At 31.7% G+C, this 11,993-nt stretch overlaps 1 long non-coding RNA gene across 1 annotated transcript; it reads left to right on the top strand.

The window, feature by feature from the left end:
• Positions 1-2,059: 2,059 nt before the first annotated feature.
• On the top strand, positions 2,060-10,281 carry LOC143055024 (uncharacterized). The gene is made up of 3 exons (XR_012971915.1): positions 2,060-2,183; positions 4,290-4,469; positions 10,162-10,281. It is a non-coding gene; the product is annotated as an uncharacterized LOC143055024 (long non-coding RNA).
• Positions 10,282-11,993: the final 1,712 nt, after the last annotated feature.

Raw genomic sequence — 11,993 nt, 5'->3', positions numbered from 1 at the left:
AGTTTATAGTCACTCTAGAATATTCATTCAATAACAAAAAAGCCACTTAAAAACATTTTATATAATAATAACGAAATGCAGATAAATCAACATAACGGACTAAAGCTAATTATATGATCTAAGGAGAAACACTTCAATTAAGTTTTTGAATAGCGAGTAGAATTTCGAAGAAAGGCGAATGATACTAAAGGGACATTCGAACGCATATGCCAAAAAATAAACTGACAACGTCATGGCTAAAACAAAAAAGTAAACACAGCAATACACATAACAACTAATAGAGAAACAAAGACTTTGCAACAAGAATCCAACTAAAACTGATATTAATATCAGATAAGCCGAAAGGGTAGCCGGAATCTGTTTCACATGTGGCACCCGTCTTGATGCTCATATAGATATAAACCCGGTGTTATGTCTTATTCGGAAGGTGAAAATTCGGAGAAAGGGGGCGGGATTGAAGATACGAAAATTAGATCATGCCCTTCTTCATCTGTCATTTAATTTATATATATGATCAATGAGTTGTTGCAAACATAAGTACGTGTAAATGTTCAAGTGTTCTGTCAACAGTGTAATTGATGCAGAAAGCTCAATAAAGAAAGGCACATCCAAATTTTTTATCAATTGCATAATTCATATTGAAGGTATATGTATTTGAATATGTTTGAACTAGAGTATTGACATGAATGCAACCAACAAAAGCTAATAAACACATTTGATTCTGATACATGTCATATGTGCCTGTCTTGGGTAAGTTCCGTGCTAAGACTTATCTTACATGTCTCAAGTGGTTATTGTTAGTTGATTAGTAATACTCCTCCTTTTTTGTCTTTTAACCGGCCGCTGTTTTAGAATTTTTTCCCATTCTTAAATCTCTCATTTTTGGCTAACGATGTTGAATAGTTTTTGCTCATTGTTGAGGATTGTATATGATGACTTATAGTTGTTGGAATCTTTGCCGTTAATTATTTCAGGATTACTGGTATAATTGACATCCCAAGTTATAAAAACTATTGTTAATAGATTGGTTTCTGTAACTAAAGTTTGTTTTCTCTATGAAACGAGATAGTCTTGTTCTTAACCCTACTTATCATCACGTTTATTATTCGTATTTATCTTATTGATATGTTCTCAGTTCCGTTGTTGGACGTATCTTGTATGTTCTTAATACCAGAATATATTGAAACATTTGAAAATGTAAAACTCTATCTAATTCACCATTTATTTCGTAAATAATGACTTATCATTATTATCAGAGTTTTCTATTTCATTCTTGAATCGGGAATTTTAGATTTATATATCCAAGCTCAGATTTGAAAAGTAGCTTTTTCTGGGCTATCTTTAACTTTAAGTACGATATTTCACATACTTTCAGGAGTTAACAGAAACATGTTTTTGTCAACACAATGAAAGTAGCTCCTTTACTGGTGATTGCATAGACAACAATTATTCGAACTTTTCCTTCGTTTATAAAGGTAGGAACAAATGCAAACTTAAAAATGAACACATGTCTCAAGACAACAAAGTTATCGTATTATGTTTAATAAATCGATGGAATATAAAGTTATCTCAACTGTATTTGTGTTTAAAGAAAATAATAAAATAACACTTAATAATATTCTTCATATAATAAATTCAATTTTACATTTACGCAGTTTGAAAAATATAATCAATGTGTCATTCCAAAGAAAATAGTTATCAAAGTTACCAGTCTACATAAGACTCATCAGCGACGCTCATATCAAAACAATTAGAATGCCAAGCAAGTACAAACTTGAAGAGCATATATGCCTGGGATTAGAAAATGCTGAGTATTTTGAATAATTGATACTTTTGCAAATATTAGATTATTGAAAATGACCATATTCAAATGAATCTTAGTACAGTCATTTGCATTTTACTTTATTTCTTGAACTGCTTTATCCTTGTATGCTCTTCCTATCTCATTTGTTTCAATGTTTTATCAACCACGTCGTCAGTGAATGTCTTGTTTTAATTGTTGTTATGTTCAAGGATTTTTTTATCTGATTTTTTTTTTATTTTATCCTATTTAGTATACACTGGACACGTTACTGACAATGGCGATGGGAAATGTACGACTTTATTCTGCAGTATAGGTGACAATGGATTAAAATCAGCCAATTGTAATGATACCTCAGATACTTCAAGGACCAGTAGATGTAGTAAATATTCTTTGTTATGTGCATAGTTTACTTTTGGTAATAAGTATATATCATTTGTACAGGAAATTTCAATGTGTCTTAAAAAAAAATCCTACAACCAGAACCATTGGGAAACAAAAATGGCAGTCCAGTAAAAAACTTCTGTGTTCATAGATATATATTAATTAAAATAAGATCACTTTCTGTGTCAGATATGGACTGCTTACTCTGATAAGTAAAAGTAATGTCATTTAAAAATTTCGTTTATTAGAAAACATTGGCAAAAGATGATTATATAATAGTGAACGGTTTGATATCAATTCGCCTTAAATTCTCCCTCACCCTGCTCGTCCGAATTTTAAGTAATTATTTAATCTATAAATCCAATCAGCCAAAACAAGACAAACACAGATATAGGATTAGTTTCGCGCAGTAACATATTATTTGTTCTTGCGATACAATTTTTCATTTTACTTTATTGTACAGATTTCTTCAATTTAAACAATATATAAATACATGACGTATCACGTTGGTCCTCTTTCGCATTGTTTCCTTTTCCTCCCCTTATACCTCCAACGCCTTTCATACAATTTAGCAGCAACTGTATACCGTTGTGACCAACTTCAATTCGATGTTACTGCGAGCACCTTCGATACTAATACATTTAAATACCAAACTGTATATGGTACCATTAAACCCCACCCGTAGAAACCGCCAAAACTTTCCGCGTGCCTTGTACACCTAACATCAAACTTTATAAATACAACATACTGTTGCAGAACCAATATCGAAACTAGTTATACTAGTTCACATCTATCAATAATTAATTTACTACAAATAGCAAACGGGGAAAACGCAATTTCAAACGAAATGGAATATATTTATAGAGGTAGATTTGTTTTACGCTATTCGTTCTTAAAAATAAAAGTATCCTTTATTAAGTAGTTCTTTTTTAATTCAAGTACTAGTATCAATGTCATTAGGCTTAGTAACTTTTGTTACCTTACCAAGTCAGGAATATGACAATTGTTTTCCATTCATTTGATGTGTTTGAGCTTTTGATTTTTCCATTTGATTAAGAACTTACCTTTTTTAAGTTTTCCTCAGAGTGCACTATTTTCGTGATTTCACTTTTAAGAGAGGGACAAAAGATACCAGAGAAACAGTCAAGCTCATAGATCAAAAATAAACTGACAACGCCATCGCTAAAAATAAAAAGACAAACAGACAAGTTATATTGCAGAAAACACAACATAGAAAACTAAAGACTAAACAACACGAACCCCATTAAACACTGGGGGTGATCTCTGGGGCTCCGGAAGGGTAATCAGATCCTGATCCACATTTGGCACACGTCGTGTTGCTTATGTTATTACAAATCCGGTAAATAGTCGGTAGGTCACATTCATGAAAAGGGAAGGTTATTGTAATTACGACGTAAGGAACATATCCGATATCATCTGTCAAACGGTTATTCCGTAACAGTCAACCAACTCGTGATGGCGTCAGTAAAATTTACGAAGGGATGATTTCAACTTCACCATTTGGAACTCTTGGTTTAATAGCTTTCTTGTGAGCAACAATCCTCTATCAAGGAAAGCATGATAGGAAATACAAGCCCCGGAATATCGTATCAATTGGGAGATATATACTCCGTATGCAGGATATCGGTCTCAGACTTCTTCTGTATTTCTTTATTCTTCATTGGTTAGATGTATAGAGGGAGGGTTGAGATCTCAGAAAACATGTTTAACCTTGCCACATTTTTTTGCGTCTATCACAGGTCAGGAGTTTCTGGCCTTTAATAGTCTTGTGTGTTTTTATAATTTTAGTTTAGTTATTTGTTTTGGAGTTTTTTGTTTGACGTCCATTTTCATTGAACTAGTGCACATTTTTATTTAGGAATCAGCTGAAGTCTGACACCTGGTGTCAAAATTTTCTCGCTGTGATGAAGATCCATTGGTGTCTTCCGGCGATGTTCTGCTCTTTGGTCGGGTTGTTGCCTCCTTGACATATTCCCAATTTCCAACTTTTAATTTTATTATTGTAGCAGTCAGAAAAAACAACATGTTCATCAATTTCAATCTTATGCATACAAAAGTTCAAGTATTGTTCATCTCTTTAAAGATAATGGACAAATAGTAGGATGGGGTAAACCGTATTTAGCAAGCAAACAATTGTGTCTGGAAAGATATCAGCTTTTACTTCCACCTGAAACTTATTGCCAAATACCAAGACATTTCTTAGAAGGCATCAGTTCTTGGACAAATGTTTTTCGAGCTGAAACCGAAGCTAAACTGACAGAAGGTATAACAATTAAAATTAAATTTAAACTCGTATTTTACGATATAGGATTGGCTTTTGAAGAATTTTGCTAATATTTTAGTGTTTTTTTTTTTATTCAAACAGATCTTCACCTGTTTCGGTTTTATACACCCTTGGCATGCAAATATTAGGCTGTGAGAGGTCCTAATGAAGTCGAATCTAGACGAGCGCTTCGGACAAATTACATTAATTACGTGTAGTTTTCATTTGGCACTGCTTTCGTTATCAGAGATAAAATAATAAAGAATGCATCGCAAGTATCTTTGTAAGTGTTGAAGGCACGTTTCGACTAGTTTTGTACATTGCTAAGTTTTCAGTCTTTATACGTGATCATTATGAATACATGTCATAAGCACATTATAAGTATTTGTCAATTAGGGAAAATGTGTTCGAATTGATAAAACAACTATATGACAATTATGAGTCACCATCATAGCAAATGGTATACGTTTTATTCGTGTTTTATTCATTCAAATTGAATAAAAGGCAGTCAATTTGTAATTTATTCATTAAATTTTTAACCAAAAAACATCAAATGAAGTAAACATGTTCATCATCGTTTACTTTTCCTATTGTAACCTTTGTGCTATTGTAACACCTATTGTCTGATCTGTTTTCAAAATTGTCAATACAATTTTTAATTTAAATTGTACAATAGGTATTGTGAGACCTTACTAGAAGGTCGTCAGTCAACAATTTAATCATTCAAATTACATATTACCTACAAAGTTACTGTGACATGAATTGTATCAGCAACTTCAATTACCTATATAAATTATATTGTGCATATCACATATCAGTATATTTAATTCATTCATACCTTCAATCTATTTTATTTATTTTTTTTAGAAAAAGGGCATACAAAAAATAAAATGTGCGTTACATGTATTGAGAAACATTTTTTTTTTATCAACAGTGAACGATATATTGGTTTGATTAAAACTACATGTTTAATATAGTCTGACAATTATCTAAATTTGCACGACATGAGTAACTGCATGTTATATGCAAGATCAATATTAAATGACATAGAACCATAATGCAAACCTTTGCAAAGCCTAGACAAAAATGAAAAATAAAATTGTTTTATTCTTAAACACTTCAAAAGAAAGTAATTTCTTTTAAGAAATCCCTTTATAATATTTTACTTCCATTAGGCAGAAGGAGTTTTGATGGAAAGCTAAAAAAAAATCTTCAAGAAAAGTACAGTTCATGAACATCTTCAAAAACGTATGATGATAGTTGTCGTATTGGCAATCATACCACGTCATCTTATTGCTTACAATTTGTTTTGTAGAAAGATGTGAAAGATATAAACAATTTGTAAAGACACTATATATCAATACATATCCAACTTCATCAGTTATGGTCACTATTTTACATGACGTCACAATAGGAAATTTAGAGTAAAGCAAGGAAATTGGACTGCATAATCGAAATTCGACTACTGTAGAACTGAAATCAGACGAAAGAAAATGTTAATTCAATAAAAATAAACAGGTCATAAAAAGTATAAATCGTGTGAGAATAAGGAGAAACGTAATAGACATCATAAACACATGTGAACTCAGGAGCCTCGCTCGTTATTTTGAAGTTAAATGGTCAATTCCTTAGAGTAGTGATTTGAATAGTCGTTTACTGGAATTGTTTGGGGGGAAAACTGTATCGATGCTTAAGTAAATATCATAATAAAAAGGACAGGAAATATGTCGGTGAAATAAAAAAAAGTTACATTCTACATAAAATCTAATTGAACTGTAAAGTGTCTATGAACTCACTGATCATGCACCGGGGGGGGGGGGGGGGTATTCTTTATAAGAAGAATCCGGTAAAAACAGTTAAAGTACAATTTTTCTATAGTTCTGATCGGAGCAAAGTCATACAAATGCTATTATAAATTACGTATTAATATAACACAAATTGTTTTTGTTTTTATTAATTAGTATTCTCATTAACTTGTATGCTGACATTCTTTTTTATGATAATTTCTGTAAAATTATATTGATCTTGTTAGCTTAGCATGCTGAGCTAGTCGTGATTGTGAACAAAATGTCCCAGTTGTCAATAAACAATAGCCATTCATAACTGCAAAAGTGCTAATGTACTTTTTAATTACATTTATTGCTATTTGGTAATTTTCAATGGCACAACGGTCCAATTTGTATTAAAATAAGAAGATTTGATATTAATGCCAAAAACAAAACATTAATCAGAAATCGAATGAAAACCGTTTAAGACTAATAGAAGTCCAATATTTAAGTTTTCTAATGTGTATAGTGTGGATTGTGAGGATATTACTTAAAATTTTCTATGTAATTTGTGTCCATTAAAATGATATATTATTCAAATTTATGAAGACCTATAATCCATATTCAAGATTAATTATTTTTATGTCCCACCTACGATAGTAGAGGGGCATTATGTTTTATGTTCTGTGTGTCCGTTCGTTCGTCCGTGCGTCCGTTCATTCGTTCGTTCGTCCATCTGTCCCGCTTCACGTTAATGTTTTTGGTCAAGCTAGTTTAAAATGAAGTGGAAGTCCGAACAACTTGAAACTTAGTATACATGTTTCTTCCATATCATGCTTCTAGTTTGAACGCCAAATAAGAGATTTTCCCCAATTTCACTGTCCATTGAATATACAAAATGATAGTGCTAGTGAGGCATCCGTGTACTATTGACACATTCTTGTTGTCTCTATATTTGATTCCCTTTTGTCTATGGCAATAGGGATAGGTGCTGCATTTCCAAGAGAAGCTCTCATAATTATAGCTTTCATATGTAATATCCCCGTTATGTCTTTCATTACTGATTACACTTACGGTCAAGTTGATAAAAACATTCACTTTTTTCAAATATATTCATTTTTGTTTAAGGTCACGCAATTTTTTCGATGATTGATAGTGTTATTGACAATTATGTATGTATTTGGTTTTATTAATTGAGGTATGATCACCCAAAAACAAAACAGACTTAAATGCATTTAATGTTGGCAGAATACCAATTGGTATATCAAAACGTTACTATTTGTACAAAAGATAAAAGTAATGGTATGTTCAGAAAATGAGAAGGAACGAAAGAAAATTGAATTTATCGACATGTTGTCAATGAAAAACAAATATTGTTGTTAAAGAATTAAACTTAAAAAGTGTAATCTTGATGATAAAAAAACGAAAGAATTGAAGCTAACGTTACAACGATGGTAACACAGTCAATATACAGTGATGTTAGAAACAAAACATTCTACAAATTATAAAGATAAAAAATAAACATGGATTTAGTAGTTAAATGGGAACATGACAATTCTGACACAGATATATAGGTCTTAGAAATTGTTAAAAGAAAACTTAGAAACAGCAATGAGTCAATTCCCGGGATCATACACTTATTTGTGACCGTACTTAATTCCTGTCTCGTACTTTTCATTTCTCTGAGCTTTTCTTTTGTTTCTAACTGCATCAATACTCTTTTAATATTAGTTTTGTGGTCAAACATCTTCTGAAGATGGTAACATTGAAACGTGCGTTATAATCATAATGGAATTAATAAATATGAAGAATTTCTTGAAAACTAAATCATTGTATTATCCCCTGCTTTTCGTTCAATGGTTCATTTTACAGGTTTGTGATACGTACAGCATGTACAAGGCAAGGTGTTCACACACAATAACAATTAGACATGCAATAAGAAACAATTGAACACATTTAAGTTTCTTCTATAAAAAAAAATGTTGTTTGATTGCCAATGAGACAATTCTCCACAAGAGACCAAAATGACACAGAAATTAACAACTATAGGTCACCGAATGGCTTTTAACAATGAGCTTAGCCCATACGTCATAGTCAGCTATTAAAAGGCCCCGAAATGACCATGTCAAACCATTCAAACGAGAAAAACTAACGGCTTTATTCATGTAAAAAAAAATTCACCAAAAACAAATATGTAACACATTAACAAACGACAACCACTGAATTACAGGCTCCTGACTTGGGACAGGCACATACATACAGAATATGGCTGAGTTAAACATATTAGCGGGATCCCAACCCCCCTAACCGTGGACAGTGGTATAACAGTACAACATAAGAACGAACTATAAAGATCAGTTGAAAAAGGCTTAACTCATCAGATGGACATAAATACAAGTGGACGTGGCCGGGTACTTGTCTATCTTAACTGTGAGTACTCGAAGTTAAATGACAGCTAGTTCAAAGCCACTAACAACAAATAAAAAAATCATGCATCTAAGACTAAATATAGGTTGTTTCACATACAAAATATTGAAATTCAGTTAAAATCAGTTAAAATATATTATTCTGTATTCATTTTCTCAAGCAATTTCCCCCTTCACTATGCCATTATTTTCGTTTTTTATTAATAAAAGGCAAGCGTATATTTGCAATAATCATAATACTAAGTCTCAATTTGTGAAGGTTTTATTTTTAATTCTGACAACCTAGTTGGTTATAATTATACATTATAGACGTAAATAATATAAGCGCTTAGAATAGAGTATCAACTGAGAGAGGTATACTGCCGTAGTACTTTAGCTCAACACTTACACTCGAGTTCTGAACAATTACTACACTATGTTTTTGATATATTTTCTGCATTATCGCGTTAAAATCCAGCACACATTTCTTCATTAGGCATTCTCGATATAAGCAAAGCAGAGAACTTGGTATAAAATGCACTTCTTTTTATCAATGTTTCATTTTAAGTATAATCAAAAAACGTTTGTACCCAGCTATACAATATTGCCTTCCCTCTTTATTGCTAAAGTGTTCGTGTATTATGTTATTATATTTACATTACTAAGAAATATACTTAGCCGTTTTTTGTTTCATCTTACCAAGAATAGATCTAGGATCTCAGTATATTCAGCGTTTTAACCTCGGACACCTCTGCATGACCTTTAAAAAATGTTGATTTGTATGACGATAATAGTTATCAAAGGTACCATGATTATAATTTAGTACGCCAGACGCGCGTCTCGTCTACATAAGACTCATCAGTGACGCTCATATGTAAATATTTATTAAGCCAAACAAGTAAAAAAGTTAAATGTTAAGGTAGATTCATGATATACCGCCATCTTGAATTGTACTATCGCAGTACACAATCAGTCTAGTTATTTGCCCAAATCTGCAATTTTGAAGACAGATATGCACTTTTATTAGAATGACTGTTATTTTATATGGGAAAAACTTGCCGATTTATTGAATTATCCAAAATATTTAAACAAATACCAAACATTGGTGTTTTAGAATCAATAATGTCACCTAAGCCATTGAAGGGGAGATAACTCTTTTAGTGAAAAATTTATACTGGACTGATAGGGATTTTTTTTTATTTATGCTTGTAGCAAAAAACATTTTCGGTGACACAATTTTTTCTTTTAATTTTCTTAAAACATGTTATAAAACCTATCTTCTCACAATTAATTTTCTATTGCATAGATTTCTTTGTATGCATATAAATGTGTTTTTTCATGATCATTCTAAGCAAATTTAGGCAATTTTCAACGACTTATAGATTTGATTAGGGATTTTCCTTTCGGAGTTCAGCATTTTTGTGAATTTCACTTTTTAGCAATAAGATATCGTGAATCTATATTTCAATAATGCTATGTTATATTTACATATAAAATGTCAAATCATTTAATGATTTCAAGCTGAAGCCGGTACCAAAGAACCTCTTTACTGTCTGGCAGTCACTTTTATGGAACATAATGCAAAAAGAGAACCTAAAATTACCAGAAGAACTTGTAATGACCAGTTACAGTTTGTGTGTAGAAAAGGTAATCAAATCACGTTTTCACTTATTCAACTGTTGTTATTTACAACACCTCAGTAAACACTGTTTATTGTTAACAGGTGAATAACTATAATTAAGGAAGGAAGCAGTATTTGCAATTCTTCAATTCCACTTTTCGTATCGTAACCGTAACAAAACATTTCCAAAAGTGTTTATGTACACATTATTTTTTAAAACAAAATAAAGAGCCCGGTATAAATGTTTTGGTGCCATAAAAAAAATGAGCAACATAATGATGTTTGAACAATTTATTTTCATTTTTGATTCTAGATGAGGCTTCCGCTACAAACCAAAGTCAAAGCACTGTTAACACAAGGAAGATAAAGAAAGATTCTAGTGCTAGTTTAGCCATAGGTATTTTCAAGATAACTTTTCCCCTACATTATTTACTCTTTTTGTATAAGATCCATACATAATGGAAATTTAATTAACTAAGAGCTTATTACATTTGCTACATTTTTTTTTAAATAATGACGTTTATTTTGCAACTCAATAAACTGAAATCTGTGAACAGTAGTTAACGGTCTTGATGATGATTATATAACATATGAAGTGGTGATTATAAAAAAGTGGTATGACTTCCAATGAGACAACTCTCAACAAGATACCAAATGACACAGAAATTAGCAACTATAGGTCACCGTACGGCCTTCAACAATGACAAAAGCCGTTACCGCATAGTCAGTTATAAAAGGCCCCGAAATAACAATGTAAAACAATTGAAACGAGAAAACTATCGGCCTTATGTATATATATAAAAAAAATAAACGAAAAACAAATATGTAACACATAATCAAACGACTGACTTGGGACAGGCACATAAATACATAATGAGGCGGTAGTTGAACATGTTAGCGGGATCCCAACCATGCCCCTAACCTGGGACAGTGATGTCAGCTGTTTAACTTGGAACTCTTACTTTTTTCTTGCTTCATAAGCATCAATGAAGTTGCTATACAGTAAACATTCTCACACATAACATATCCATTGATACATTTCAACATCATACGATAGAGCAAAGGGTAAGCTGCATGCTAGGATTTTGCTAATAATGAAACTGAAATTGTCAAATGGATTAGAAATTGTGGTAACAGGCCGTCCATTTTTGTCAATTCTACGAAAAAGATCATAACATGAAGCTATCAAAACATGTAGCTGATCAAAACGATTTCGGCAATAACCATTGCATCCTTACTGCGTAACAAAAACGAACTAGCATAGGTCTTACTGACTAACTGATATACAACTATGATTAACATTTAAAAGTTTTTACAGATGATACGCACTTACAACATGAATACTTTTTTGTTCAAACTTCATAAGGTGCAGTAATTGGTGGAGTACTAGGTTCTTGTTCTTTGATTACTGTGTTGGCTGTGATTGTATGCAAAGTTAGGTGAGTGGAACCTTCTTGACAGCAAAATAAATAACTTACACTTTTTGTTTTTGAATAGACGTAGGTTTTGTTAGGATAAAAAAAATCTCCAATATAAATTGAGTCAATCTTAACAATTTAATGAAGTAAAATCATATTTTTATATATGCGTTTAGTGATGACTTTAAACATTGTATGTTATTTAGTGGAGTTGTGTATTGCATGTTTTGTCAAATATTTAATACTTAAGAATTAAGAACATGTGGTATGATTGCCAAACATACATCACTCAAACGTGTTGGTATGTTGAACAC

The sequence above is a fragment of the Mytilus galloprovincialis genome, chromosome 12 (assembly GCF_965363235.1).
Source record: "Mytilus galloprovincialis chromosome 12, xbMytGall1.hap1.1, whole genome shotgun sequence".
Taxonomy (NCBI): domain Eukaryota; kingdom Metazoa; phylum Mollusca; class Bivalvia; order Mytilida; family Mytilidae; genus Mytilus; species Mytilus galloprovincialis.
The sequence above is the reverse complement of the archived record's forward strand: the minus strand, read 5'-3'. Positions and strand labels throughout refer to the sequence as shown.